General features: G+C 36.9%; 1 long non-coding RNA gene across 2 annotated transcripts in view; it reads left to right on the forward strand.

Annotated features, from left to right (window-relative positions):
* The window catches only part of LOC144288703 (uncharacterized), an 81117-nt gene that overhangs the window by 43904 nt on the left and 22130 nt on the right, over positions 1-15083 (forward strand). Inside the window, exon 6 of one of the 2 annotated variants that reach the window (XR_013356669.1) lies at positions 8843-8860. The exons of the other annotated variant lie outside the window; for it this stretch is intronic. This is a non-coding gene — a long non-coding RNA (uncharacterized LOC144288703). Of the gene's footprint in view, positions 1-8842; positions 8861-15083 lie in introns of those variants that run through there. 2 annotated transcript variants of the gene reach the window in all.

A 15083-nucleotide genomic window follows, 5' to 3' on the forward strand; every position in this document is an offset into this window, starting at 1 on the left:
AGAGAGGTAATGACAGGGATAGCAGAGAGCTCAAGCAGGAAGGAGAGGGAGAAACAGGATCCCCGCTGAGCAGGGAACTGGATGTGGGGTTCCATCCCAGGACCCTGGGATCATGACCTGAGCTGAAGGCAGATGCCTAACCAACTGAGCCACCCAGGTGCCTCAAGAGATGTGCTTTAGAAAGTACATGAAAAATACCTGAAAATGAGAAACAAATATTTTGAATTTTATATTTAAGGTAATATATAAATTACTTACATTCAAAATGTGACTATATGGAATGAGATTTCTGACCAATAGAAAGGAGATATTTTTTTTTTCCTTAAAAAATTTTTTTTTCTCCTACTATGAAACATTCAGTAGCCTGAACTACAGTTGAAAAATTTGTTAGCCTTGGCCTCTGGTGGTGACCTAGAAAAATGCTTAAACTTGCTGAATACATGGGCAAAGAGGATTCTTTCAAACAGAACAATTTTATTTAAGAAGGATGTTTTATTTTATTTTTTTTAAAGATTTTATTCATTTATTCATGAGAGACAGAGAGGCAGAGACACAGGCAGATGCAGGGAACCCGACTTGGGACTCAATCCCGGGTCTCCAGGACCAGGCCCTGGGCTGAAGGCGGCGCTAAACCACTAAGCCACCCAGGCTGCCCTAAGAAGGATGTTTTAGAAGTGAAAGTAAAAGATAGCTTTGGATTCTAAAATAGGCTGAAGAGAACATCAGCATTTATGACTCACCTATAGAGCAAGAAGACAGGTCCTCATAGTGGTTGACAACATATCTGAATAACAAAAGGGGAAGGAGTGACTTTTCATATTTACTGGTTATAATTATTGGGGTTATTTCGAGTACAGGCAGAAAAAATCTGGTTAATTTTTTTTCTTGGTTATGTAATAAGCTATGTGTAAAATACAGCATAATAATAAATAAATAATTTAATTGTTATTTTAAAAAATGACCAATCATATAGCCATAATGAAGTAATATATCTAAAGGCAAAATATTCTTATCTTTTAAGTGGCTATTTTATGCAATTTATATAGTTTTTAAACTAATGTTCAAAATTTATTTTTCTTTTTGTTTTCAAAGTAATATGTACTGATTAAACAATATTTGAAAAATACAAAATAAGAAGTAAAAATACTCATTGAATGTTTACTCTCAAATAACCATAATTAGTATTTTGGTATACTCTTTCTAATCATTTTTCTTGTGAGTAGATGTTTCCTTTTTATATACTTGTCAGATTAGATGTATAATTTTGGTGGTCAATATTTATTTATTTATTTATTTATTTATTTATTTATATATCTACTTATTTATTTTAAAGATTTATTTATTTATTCATGACAGACAGAGAGAGAGAGAGAGAGAGAGAGAGAAAGAGAGGCAGAGACACAGGTAGAGGGAGAAGCAGGCTCCACTCAGGGAGCCTGATGTGGGACTCAATCCCGGGTCTCCAGGATCGGGCCCTGGGCTGAAGGAGGTGCTAAACCGCTGAGCCACCCGGGCTGCCCTTTATTTATTTATTTTAAAAGATTTTTATTTATTTATTCATGGGAGGCACACAGAGAGAGAGAGGCAGAGACACAGGCAGAGGGAGAAACAGGCTCCATGCAGGGAGCCTGACGGGGAACCCAATCCTGGGTCTCCAGGATCACACCCGGGCTGAAGGTGGCGCTAAACTGCTGAGCCACCGGGACTGCCCTTGGTGGTCAATTTTAAAAAATAGTTTGTATGTTTTAATTTTTTAAAGATTTTATTTATTTATTAGAGAGAATGAGCATGCATGTACCAGTGTGGGGAGGGGCAGAGAAAGAAGGAGGGAGAGAATCCCAAGCAGACTCTGTCATGTTCTGGAGCCCCACTTGGGGCTTGATCTCAGGACCCTGAGATCATGACTTGAGTTGAAACCAAGAGTCGGACATGCAACCAACTGAGCCACCCAGGCTCTCTCTATTTTATTTTATTTTTTTAAAGTAACCTCTATGCCTAACATGGAGCTCAAACTTGCGATCCTAAGATTAAGAGTGATGTACTCTGCTGACTGAGCCAGCCAAGTTTTCCTGTTTTTCTTTTAATACTACATCTTTAACATTTCTCATGTTGTTAGCTATTACATCATCTCTTAAAATAATTTTCATGACTTAACAATGGCATATAATGTTTTATTGAGTTAGCTTGCAGTAATTTACTCAGCCATATTATTTTGTTGGGTGTTAAAATTATTTCATGTTTTTTGCCATTATAAATAATGTTTAAACAGTGTTTTAAAAATCATTCTGTTTACAGTTTTTCCTTGAGGTAGATAACTAGAAGTAAAATTATTGAATAGGAAAAAATGAAAAAAAGGCTCTTGATAAATACTGTCAAATTGCTTCCCAAAGAATATGTAGAACTTAAAAAAATCCTTTCATATTTATTATCTAGCTTGATTGCATAGCAAACTACAGTTAGGCAGGACAGATATTGTTATCCTCATTTGGTAGATGAAGAAATTGAGGTACATAAAGTGTGAATGTCTCACCCAAGCTAATTTACCTGGTTATTAACTGAGTTTCAGCTAGGTGCTATGAGAAATACAAAATAAATTCAAAATTGAGTTGTAGAGATAGATGTAGACACCAATAACTGTAAAACAAAGTAACTTGGGAGCAGGTGCGGAAGAGGTTAGAAGGGCCATAAATGAGTGCCCAGGGTATGGCCTTGCAATTGGCTATGCAAGCCTGGAAAGAATTTTCATGAAGCATGGTGTGGAGATAGAGGGGGAGATGGAAAGGTGAGGCATGGTATTCCAGACAGGGAAAGCAAATGGATGAGAGATTGCAAGAGGTGATATTTAAAGAATAATTTTTAGCAAAATAAACAATGACTTTTGTGTTTTAAATATATACTTATTCTCTTCTTAGGCTCTATTAGAAGGATTTTTGCTAAAAATATTGTTTCATCTTATCCTGTTGTTGCCTTTAGTAAAGCACAAAGCATTAATATGTGATACTTTATTTTTAAAAATTATTTATTACCTTAAGATACCTAGAAATAGACCTAACCAAAGAGGTAAAGGATCTGTACTTTTTATTTTTATTTTTTTTTTATTTTTATGATAGTCACACAGAGAGAGAGAGAGAGAGAGAGGCAGAGACATAGGCAGAGGGAGAAGCAGGCTCCATGCACCGGGAGCCTGATGTGGGACTCGATCGCCAAAGGCAGGCGCCAAACCGCTGCGCCACCCAGGGATCCCCAGAATCTGTATTTTGAAAACCATAGAACACTCCTTAAATAAATTGAGGAAAACAAAGAAATGGAAAAACATTCCATGTTCATGGGTTGGGAGACCAAATATCATTAAAATGTTTATGCTACCCAGAGCAATCTGTATATTCAGTGTAATCCCTATCAAAATGCATCACTGTTTTTTAGAATTGGAACAAATAGTCCTAAAATTTGTATGGACCCCGAATAGCCAGAGGAAAGTTGAAAAAGAAAACCAAAGCTGGTGGCATCACAATTCTGGACTTCAAGCTCTATTACAAAGCTGTAATCATTAAGACAATATGGTATTGGCACAAAAACTGATGCATAGATCAATGGAACAGAATAGAGAACCCAGAATGGACCCTCAACTCTATGATCAACTCATCTTTGACAAAGCAGGAAAGAATATCCAATGGAAAAAAAGATAGTCTCTTCAACAAATGGTGTTGGGAAAAATTGAACAACCACATGTACAAGAATGGAACCGGACCACTTTCTTACACTACACCATATAAACACCATATAAACTTTATACATCATATAAACTCAAAATGGATGAAAGACCTAGATGTGAGACAAGAATCCATCAAAATCCCAGAGGAGAACACAAGAAGCATCCTCTTTGACCTCAGCCACAGCAACTTCTTGCTAGACATGTCTCCAAAGGCAAGGGAAACAAAAGCAAAAATGAACTATTGGGATAAAAAGCTTTTGCACAGCAAAGGAAACAGTTAACCAAAAGATAGACTACAGAATGGGAGAATATATTTGCAAATCTCTTATCAGATAAAGGGCTGGTATCCAAGATCTAAAAGAACTTATCAAACTCAACACCTCCCCAAGAAAATTCCAGTCAAGAAATGGGCAGAAGACATAAGCAAACATTTCTCCAAAGAAGACATACAAATGGCCAACAGACACATGAAAAAGTGCTCAACATCATTCAGCATCAGGGAACTACAGATCAAAACCACAATGAGATACCACTTCATACCAGTCAGAATGGCTAAAATTAATAAGCCGGAAAAAAACAAATGTTGGTGAGCATGCAGAGAAAGGGGAACCATCTTACACTGCTGGGGAATGCAAACTGGTACATTGAAAAACAGTATGGAGGTTCCTCAAAAAGTTAAAATAGAGCTACCCTATGACCCAGCGATTGCACTACTAGGTATTTGCTGAGAGGATACAAATGTAATATCCAAAGAGGCACCTGCACCCCAATGTTTATAGCAGCAATGTCCACAATAGCCAGACTATGGAAAGAGCCCAAATGTCCACTGACAGATAAAGAAGATGTAGTATAGGACACGTGGGTGGCTTAGTTAGTTGAGAGTGCCTGCCTTTGGCTCAAGTCATGATCTCATATCCTGGGACTGAGCCCCATGTTGGGCTCCCTTGCTTGCTGGGGAGCCTGCTTCTCCCTTTCCCTATGACCCTTCCCCCTGACTTGTGCCCAGCGCTCTGGCAGAAGGGCAGAGGGAGAGGGAGAGAATGAATCTTAAGTAGGCTTCACGCTCAGCATGGGGCCTGATGTGGGACTCAATCCCATGACCCTGAGATCATGACCCAAGCCAAAATTAAGAGTTAGACACCCAACCAGCTGAGCCACCCAGGTACCCCTATTTACCCCTATCTTGGCTCTTATAAATAGTGCTGCAGTAAGCAGAGCGGTGCAATATCTTTTCAAATTAGTGCTTTTATTTTCTTTGGGTAAAGTCCCAGTAGTAGAATTATTGGATCATAGGGATATATCATTTGCAAATACCTTCTTCCATTCACTAGATTGCCTTTTCATTTTGTTGATGGTTTCCTTTACAGTGCAAAAGCTTTTTATATTGGTGTAGTCACTATAGTTTATTTTTGCTTTTGTTTTCCTTGCCTGAGGAGGCATATCTATAAATACATTGCTAAGGTCAGTGTCCAAGAGATTGTTGCGTATATTTTCCTTTAGGAGTTTTATGGTTTTGTGGATTAAAGACACATGTAGATCTTTAATCTACTTTGAGTTTATTGTTATATATGTTATAAAAAAGTGCTCCTGTTTCATTTTTTTTGCATGTAGCTGTCCAGCTTTCCCAGCACCGTTTATTGAAAAGACTATCTTTTCTCTATTGTACATTTATGCCTCTGTCGTAGAAAAATTGTCATAGAAAAATTGATCATATAGGTGTGGGCTTATTTCTGGGAGATGATACTTTTCTTTAAAAAAATAAACATCCCTGGATTGTTTTCATCACGTTTATTAATTGACATCTGAGCATGGTGCTAAAATTTTGGGCTATTTTGACTTGTACACGGCCAACTCATATGTTTTGAAGCACTTAAAGACTTTCCTTGAGGAGACTGAAAGGCAGACAATCACTAGTACAGTGTGTGCTCACAGCAACTCACAGCCTAATAAGCACTGTCAGGCAGCAGTGCATTTCAGCTGTTCGTTTTGCTGAAGGCAGATAATTTATGCTGTATCCCACAGCACAGATCAAGTACATAAAACCAGAGAGGAATGTTAATGGAAAATGTTACAAATTCTTAAAGTGACAGAGTTTTAAATATTTAACTGATTTAATCAGGTTGCAGTATTATCAGATAAGGTAAAAATTTGAATGGAAGTAGATAAAGATAAATGAAAGAACTTCGTAAGAGTGAATGAATATAGTATATTTGATTTAAAACATAAGGCAGTGTCTTCCACCTAGTAGGCAGTGACTTAATAAATGAATGGATGTATTTATATTTTTTAATGTGCTTAATATACATTTTAATTTTTATTTATTTATTTATTTTTTAAAATTCCAGTTAACATACAATGTTGTATTAGTTTCAGGTGTGCAATAGAGTAATTCAACACTTCCATATATCACTCTGTTCATCACAACAGCTTAATGTATTTTTTAAAATTTTGCTACTACTGAATTTTACTGAATTATCAAACTTTTAAAATAAAATATGCAGAATGAGTTGTTTTTTGGCTGATACACCTAAAAGCTAATGTGTTTGGTCTTATTTTTGCTAGAATTTTTGAGACATTTACTTTATTGCTTTTATGACTATGACTTAATTATAAAATACACATGAATATGGGCAGAATATTTATCATAGCTCTCAGAGACAACTCAAATTTTTCAATTTCCTCAGATAAATTTTCTGCTTAGTTTAGTTAAGCCACAGTATTAGAACCAGATGATATGGTAGACCAATCTAAAAGTGTTCAGATGCCCCTAAGTATTTACTTCTTAGGAAAGACTAATAAATTGTCCTAAAAGGGAAAGTTCTTTCTTTTTTTTTTTTTAAAGATTTTATTTACTTATTCATGAGAGACACACACAGAGAGAGAGGCAGAGACACAGGCAGAGGGAGAAGCAGGCTCCATGCAGGGAGCCTTAGTGGGACTCGATCCCAGGCCTCCAGGATCAAACCCTGGGCTGAAGGTGGCGCTAAACCTCTGAGCCACCCTGGCTACCCAAGGGAAAGTTATTTCTAATGATAGCAAGAACTGATTTCCAATAGACAGTATATTTTGGGGCACCTGGAAGGCTCAGTTGGTTAAGTGTCCAACTCTTGATCTTAGCTCAGGTCTTAATCTCAAGGTTATGAGTTTGAGTGCTGTGTTGGGCTCCATGCTGGGCATGGAGCCTACTTAAAAAAAAAAAAAAAAAAAAGAGGCGCCTGGGTGGCTCAGTTGGTTAAGGGTCTGCCTTCAGCGTAGGTCATGGTTCCAGAGTCCCGGGATGGAGCCCCACATCAGGTACACTACTCATCAAGGAGCCTGCTTGCCACTCCCCCTGCTTGTGCACATTCTCTCTCTCTCTGTGTCAAATAATAAATAAAATCTTTAAAAAACAAAACAAAAACAATGGATATATCCAAAATATCCAAATATATCTATATTTGGCTTTCTCTACTCAAGAGATGGACTTTAATGTAAATAGCAAATAACCCTCTGTGTCTCTTTTTTGTGGTGAAGAAAACAATAACAGCTATTAATTATTAAGAACTTCTCATGGGTGGGGGATTGTACCAATAGCTGTACTACCATGTGCGGTCTCATTTTATCCCCTCTCCAACATTATGAGGTAGACACTATTATTATCATCCTCATTTACAAATGTGGAACAGAGGCATAAAGTTTATGTGACCTGTGTAAGGTCACGGAACTAGGGAGAGATGGATGGAGCTGGGATCCAAATCTAGCTCTGATTCCAGGTATTTCATAATTGCATTTGCTGCCTTTCCATACCAGTTTTCAACCTGTTATCTACAAAAACTCATGAAACAGAGACACTTAAAACTTTTTCTCCATTGCCAGTGAGTATGCAAGTTCTGTTGTTTCATTTGATGCTACAGGAAAGTTTGCACTTTCTTTCACCCTGATTTCCTATTCTCTAAGTCTTTGGAACTGAGGTAAGCTAATAAACTCACCTTTTGAAACAATGCTGTAACAGCCAACATTTACTGGCTGCTTACTGTGTGCCAGGCACTTTTTTTAAAAAAAGATTTTATTTATTTATTCATGAGAGACACAGAGAGAAAGAGGCAGAGAGAGAAGCAGGCTCCATGCAGAAGTGGGACTCGATCCTGGGACTCCAGGATCATGCCCTGGGCTGAAGGCAGGCGCTAAACCACTGAGCCAGCCAGGGATCCCTGCCAGGCACTTTCTAATCACTGTATAAACATTATCTTATTTTATCATTGCAGTATCCTCTGGACGGTACTAATTATTAGCCTCCATTTTATAGATCAGGAAACTGAAGGGAATTTTGTGATTTGCCCAAGTTAAGCAAATTACAAAAGATGAGCAACTCAAAGTCACAGAAGTTAAGTACAGACGCAGAGAAGTTGGGATTTGAACCCAAGTAGTTTGACCAACAATCAGCTTACTTTTAACTGCCTCACTCTACTGCTTTCCTAGATCACAAGCAGTAAGCCTGTCTCAGAGCAGGTTTAGACACCAATTCCCCTCCTCTGGGAAGCATACCTCCTGCTGACATTCCCAATCCAAGTGAGAAGTCTGCAAGAGGCAGAGTCCCATAGAACATTGCTCTGAGCTCTATCAGGCCTCCACATGTTGGAATGTTCTATATGGATTTTTTGTTTTCTCATGGCTAGAACATTGACATCCTTCACAATTTCCCTGAGGGAGGACAAACTTTTTTCTGACATGTGAGCCTCTCTCTGACTGCAGATGGAGGGTGTGGATTGCATCTGTCTAGGGCAGCTTCTTTCTCTCTCACCAGCTGAAATGCCCCAAGCACTTGCCTGTTTCTCGTGTTTTCCCACTATTTCCCACAGTTTTTTTTTTTTTTCAAAGGTAAAACATAGATCTTTCTGTTTCATGTTGCACCAGCTGTCTGGTTTGCCCCCCTTCACCTCCTACCACCAATTGGAGCAAATGGAAAGGAACACATTTGCTAAAATGGGACTGACCCAGGTGGCCTACCCCTGTTGGCTCAGTGGGTACCCTCGGCAGGGGAGACGGTGTGAGTTTTTGTAATCTTGCTACTCTCCCTGGGAGATCTTTTAAGGGCTGGGGACCTAGGGATGTTTTTCTATCAGGCCTTCTTCTTTTTTTTCCCCCACCTAGGTTCGATCTTGGATTCTACTGCTAAATAAGGTAACAACACTAACTAATATCTACTATGGAACTTTACAGTTTACAAACTTCTTTTTTCAATCTCTCATTTAACCTTTACAACCACCTGGTTGTCACTATTATTACTATTATTTACACACTGAGGGATGAGAAAACAGGCTTAGAGAGATGAAATTGTTTGTCTGAGATCACGAAGCCCAAGATCTTTAGCCAGGGAATCAGTCCCTGGTCCTTTCTACTATATGATGTCACAGTAGCTTTTTTTTCCCCCCAGAGTAACTTTTAAGTAGCACAATCATCAAGTTGAGTGAAACCCTGAGAGATGTTTCATCCCATGGAAAGTCTTTGTAGTAGAGCGCATTTTGGAATGTGGAGGTCAGCGCAGTGCCCAGGCCTTAGCAGGTGTTCAATAAATTGTTGCACTAAGCTAGTCAGACATTGTCACTGACTTGCAATATGAAGTTTGGCCTCAGGCAACCCTTTTAACCTCCTTTGTCCTTTTATTCTCTGTCTACCCTGATAGTCTCAGAGGGTTGTTGTGAGCATCAAATGAGATGAATGTAGAGCTTTACAGAGTGATATAGAATTGTAAGGAATTAACTTTAGGCCACTTAAAAAATTTTATTTATTTATTTATTTATTTATTTATTTATTTATTTATTTATTTATTCATGAGAGACATGCAGAGAGAGAGGCCGAGACACAGGCAGAGGGAAAGCAGGCTCCATGCAGGGAGCCTGATGTGGAACTTGATCTTGGGACTCCAGGATCACACCCTGAGCTGAAGGCAAATGCTTAACCTATGAGCCTCCCAGGCTTCCCAAGGCCACTTTTTAAAATCTGAATTTCTCTGGTGGACTCCATACTCTCTGTTTCCTTTATTAATATCTTTCTTTGGGATGATCTTGTCTCAGAAACTCTGTGGAAGTATTTTAATGACCAACTGCATACTTCTTTTAACAAGAAAGGGAGAAGGACAGGAGAGGAAAAAAAAAAAAAACCTTCTCAGGGTAAGTATTAGCCCAGGGAGACAGCACTTTTAAAGAAAGATAAACAGCAAGGCAGTTGAAGAGCAGGTAAAGGAGGAAACATAATGCAGATCTTTCTTAGTGTGAGCCAGGTACTGTTCTACATGCTTCTTGGGTATTACTTAATCCTCACAGTGACCTTGGGAGGAAGATACTACTCTTAGACCCACTATCCAGATGATGAAACAAGGACTCAGGTAATGTGCACAGACCGTGCAGCCACTGCATGGTAGAGCGGGCATTGGCGCTAGTAGGAGTCACGACAGAGGCTCAGGCCTCCACACCTCGCCTCTGCCTTTGGAATCAGAGATGTGAAGGAGGCAGCACATGGGATATCTTCTGAAGATTGAGGCAAGTGCTGATTGAGGCAAGTGCTTAAGGAGTGAGCATTCCATCCTGCTGTGACATATTTCCTCTTCAAAAATACTTTTTTGCTCTCTTTTAAACACAGATGCAAATTGGTAAAGGAGGCATAGGATTAGTAAATAATATTTGGAGGTCTTTTAGCCTGTTCTTCAACCCAAATCAATAGTAGTTTCTTTCACTGATGCTTTTCTAAATTTTTTTTTTTGCTTTTCTAAATTTTCTCTATTTCCTGTTAAATTCTTCTCTCCATTGAACTAGAGTGCTGATAGCATAACAATGAGACTTTCCCTCTTTTTCTTTCTTTCTTTCTTTCTTTCTTTCTTTCTTTCTTTCTTTCTTTCTTCTTTCTTTCTTTCTTCTTTCTTTTCTTTCTTTCTTTCTTTCTTTCTTTCTTTCTTTCTTTCTTTCTTTCTTTCTTCTTTCTTTTCTTTTCTTTCTTCTTTCTTTCTTTCTTTCTTTCTTTCTTTCTTTCTTTCTTTCTTCTTTCTTTTCTTTCTTTCTTTCTTTCTTCTTTTGTTTCCTTGCCCTGAATAAACCTATTTCTTTTTAAAAATTTAAATTTTTGAATAGGCAATATAATCATATAGTTAAAAAATAAATAAAAACATATAAGAAGTTATAGCATGAAAATTGTCCTTCCTACTCTCCTTTTTAATTTTTCCCCAAAGATCCTATTCATTTATTCATGAGAGACACAGAGAGAGAGTGAGAGGCAGAGACACAGGCAGAGGGAAAAGCAGGCTCCACATAGAGAGCCCGACGTGGGACTCGATCCCGGGACTCCAGGATCACACCCTGGGCCAAAGGCAGGCGCTAAACCATTCAGCCACCCAGAGATCCCCTCTCCTGTTCTTTATCATGCCTACTTCTCACACACTTCAATTCCAGTAACCAGTTAAATTTTCAGTTTATCTTTTCAGAATTTCCTTATGAATGCAGAAGCATTTTGAACATTTTTCAACTTTTTTAATGCAAAAGGTAATACTAACCTTAGCCTCCTTTTCTAGTTAATATATCTTGGAAATCTCTCTGTTATTAGTACTTAGAGAACATCCACATTTTCTCCCTCCCTCTCTCCCACCTTCTCTTCCTCCCTTCCTTCTTTTCTTTTTTCTTTCTTTCTTTTAAACAATACATAGTAATTCATTTTATGGAGTATCATAATGTATTGGATGGGCTTTTTTTTCTTTATTTGATGGACTTTGAGTTGTTTTAGTCTTTTCAAAGCTGCCATTTTAAATGCCTTGATGAGGGAATGTGAGGGGCAAAGGTAAAACTAGGACAAGAAAATCTAGAAAATCTCCAGATAAGAAGTTGTGACCTGGGAGGCAGAATTTTAAAAAGTTCTGGCTTTGCACTGTGATGAAGCACATCTGGAGTGCCAGAGGCTTGCATTTTGACTACACCTGTCCTACTTAGAGAAAGAAGGAAAACAATCAATTTTTGTGCAGCTTCAATACACCTGAGTTTGGTTTGCTGCAAAGTCTCAAGGTGAGGACAGATTGACAGCTGGCGTATGAGCTGCCCAAAGGTAAACTCCTGTAATAAAGAAATTGATACTATGATAGATAGAAGTGAGATAAGGACTATTATGCACAGGTAAAGTTCTTTCAACAGGCTGCTACCAATTCTCATATATAACTTGCAGTAGAAAAAAAATGGTTCAACAGCTCCATTCTTAAACTTTTAAGTGAGCTCCGACATGTTATCAAAGAACAAGAGAGAAGATTTATCTTTGTATCTTTGACACATGTCAAATAAAAACCTCAGTAAAGAATACAGTATTTAAAATACAAATGACATATCTTAAATATATGATATTTAGCAGTTTATTAAAGGCTTATTTGAATGACAAGATCAAGAAGCAGTTTAATCTTAAGCTTTCCTTTTTTTAAAAGATTTTATTGGGGCAGCCCGGGTGGCTCAGCAGTTTAGCACCTGCCTTTGGCCCAGGGTGTGATCCTGGAGACCAGGGATCAAGTCCCACATCGGGCTCCCTGCATGGAGCCTGCTTCTCCCTTTGCCTGTGTCTTTCCTCTCTCTCTCTCTGTCTGTCATGAATAAATAAATAAAATCTTAAAAAAAAATAAATAAAAGATTTTATTTATTTGAGAGAGAGAGCACAAGTGGAGGGGAGGGGCAGAGGCAGAAGCAGACTACCCACTGAGCAGGGAGTCCAACATGGGGCTTGATCCCAGGACCCTGTGATCATGACCTGAGCTGAAGACAGGTACTTAACTGACTGAGCCACCCAGGTGCCCCTAATCTTAAGCTTTTCTAAGGTTAATAATTATATATGTGGGATTTTATGTCATAGTTTTGATATAGATTCATGTTTTTCTCTTTGTTAATGAGTAAAGAATAATTGCAAGAATAATTGCAATAATAACAGATTATCTATCACTGTACTTAAAAAATGAAATATACCTGAAGTATGGAAATATATAATTCATATCAGTGTTACACACTCTTTTATGGATTGATAGTGAAATGGAAGATACTTTTAATTGATTATTGTTGCAGAGAATATCATCATTTGCTTAGTTAAGGAAGAAAGTATTACTACTGATGTTCGGATGTAAACCTAAAGGTTGTTCACTTGTTCGTTCTTTTCATTTCTTTCCTTCTTTCTTCCCTCCCATCCTTTCCTTCCCTTCCTTCCTTTGGTTTATTCTCTTTTTTTAATTTTATTTTTTATTTTTTTATTTTTTTAAAGATTTATTTATTTATGATAGACATAGATGAAAGGAGACAGAAATGTCAAATAAATAATTGGTTTATTTTTATAAATATTTGTCCCAAGTGAGGATGATAGTAAGGCAGATACAAAAAAGAAGCTTAAGTATCAAGTCATAAAATCTGATTTTTCTAACTTTGATTTTCTATAGTAACTTTTTCAAGATGTGCATTCTACAAATATAATTACTGTATTAGAAATAGCAAGGTTCTTTAACATTTGGGGTTAATTAAATTATAAGGAATTTATCAGGACCCATATTGTGTTCTTTGTTACTTTGGGGATCTATTCTGAAGTTCATTGAGAAAAACATTTTTAAACTCTAAATAACTGTGAAATACAAGTAACTCTGGAAAGAAAAGCAAATTGAGTAACTTGTTTTCTCATCTGTGAAGATTGAGAAGGTAAAACTATAACCAAAGCACCTTTTTTTTCTTTTAAAAATTTGACGAATAATCTTGGACAAGATTCATTTTAAGTTCAATTCAGTTTAATAACTTTATGCTTTTTTAAAATGCTTTTTTGAAGATTTGAAGGTGACAATTTCAGAAACATAACCGATTATCTTGCTTAGTCTTTTTTTGTGTGTATGTTAAGAAATATTAGTTGTATTTAACCAGTTTTCATAGCTGAATATTTATTTTACAAAAACTTTACATATTGTACCATTTATTATATATAGTTCAAACTACTGAACGAAAGTAGGTCCCACAGATGCAAAAATACTGTACCAACCAATCTAAGGTAAAGACAGATTTATACACTGAACAGCTCTCCATGTGCCTGGGAGGTAGTTGGTTCTAAGTGCAAACTTCAAAACTATACAACAATAAGGTTTTCATTTTATTTCATTCTCCATACATTCATTATGATTGCAAGCCCAGAAGCCTAGCTAATAATAGGCATCTGTGATCAGGAATCAGTCCCTGCTCCTGAAAGGAATGTGAATGTCTATTTACACAGGGCACTCTTGGACAGCACACTGTACTCTGCGTATTGTGTAGACATGAAAGCAGTGACCAGGAACATTAAACATTTAATATAAGAGAGTTAATTCTTTTAAAAAGGAGTTTCTGCATTTAATAGTATGCCAAAAGAATTTTAACTTATTAAATAAAATATATTCTAAGTAAACCTAACAATTACATTTTATAAACATAAAAATACTTTTTTTAGGTATAATACCTCAATCATATCTGCAAATAGGAAACCAAAACTGTATATAAAGTAGTATTTCTCACCCAGAAATAAGCACTTATCTAATTATTTTTTGAAGGGTCAGAAAAACTATTTCAAATCCACCAAGATTAACTTATAACTTAGATATTCATCTTTAAGCTATTCAGTGATTCACTAGTACTGCCAAACAAGTTTCCTTCTAGATAGACAGTGGTTTTTGCATGTTAACTGGATAAGAACTGGACATATTAAAAAAGAAGTAAGAATCAATGAATTTTCCAGCATGAATCCTATTGCTTATTCTTTTTTAAAAATGCTTATTTAAGTAATCTCTATTCTCAAAGTGGGGCTCAAACTCACAACTCTGGGATCAAGAACCACATGTTCTACCAACTGAGCCAGCCAGAGGCCATAAGTTGCTTATTCTTGAAACAAAAAAAGTTTGAAGCCATGATGAAATAAATCAAGTTATATCTTCCTAAGCAGTCCACTTGGACACTTACTACCATCTTCTACAGTCTACCAGTTCACTCTTTCTAAAGGTGTGAACCAGTTATATTGGGATCACTTAGGGTCTTTAAGTATGATTATTGTATTGTAGTCATGTTAAAAATATAAAGTCATTTTAGAGACCCAAATTGAAGTATTAATGGATAAAATATTAAGATCTGGGGTTACCTTCAAAATAAATTAGAGATAAAAGGGAAGTAGTGGCATATAGATGAAATGAGACTGGTTTGGTTGTCGATAGGAGCTGGGTGATGGAGATGTGGGTAATCATACTATTCTCTCTAATTTTGTATGATTTAAAATTTCCATTGCAAACAGTTAAAACAAGAATCTCTTGTGGTCTTGTTAAAATTCAGATTCCTGGATTCCACTCAAGATATCCTGAGTCTCAGGGGTGGGACAATAGATAAGA

Source organism: Canis aureus, chromosome 18 (assembly GCF_053574225.1).
Source record: "Canis aureus isolate CA01 chromosome 18, VMU_Caureus_v.1.0, whole genome shotgun sequence".
NCBI lineage: Eukaryota > Metazoa > Chordata > Mammalia > Carnivora > Canidae > Canis > Canis aureus.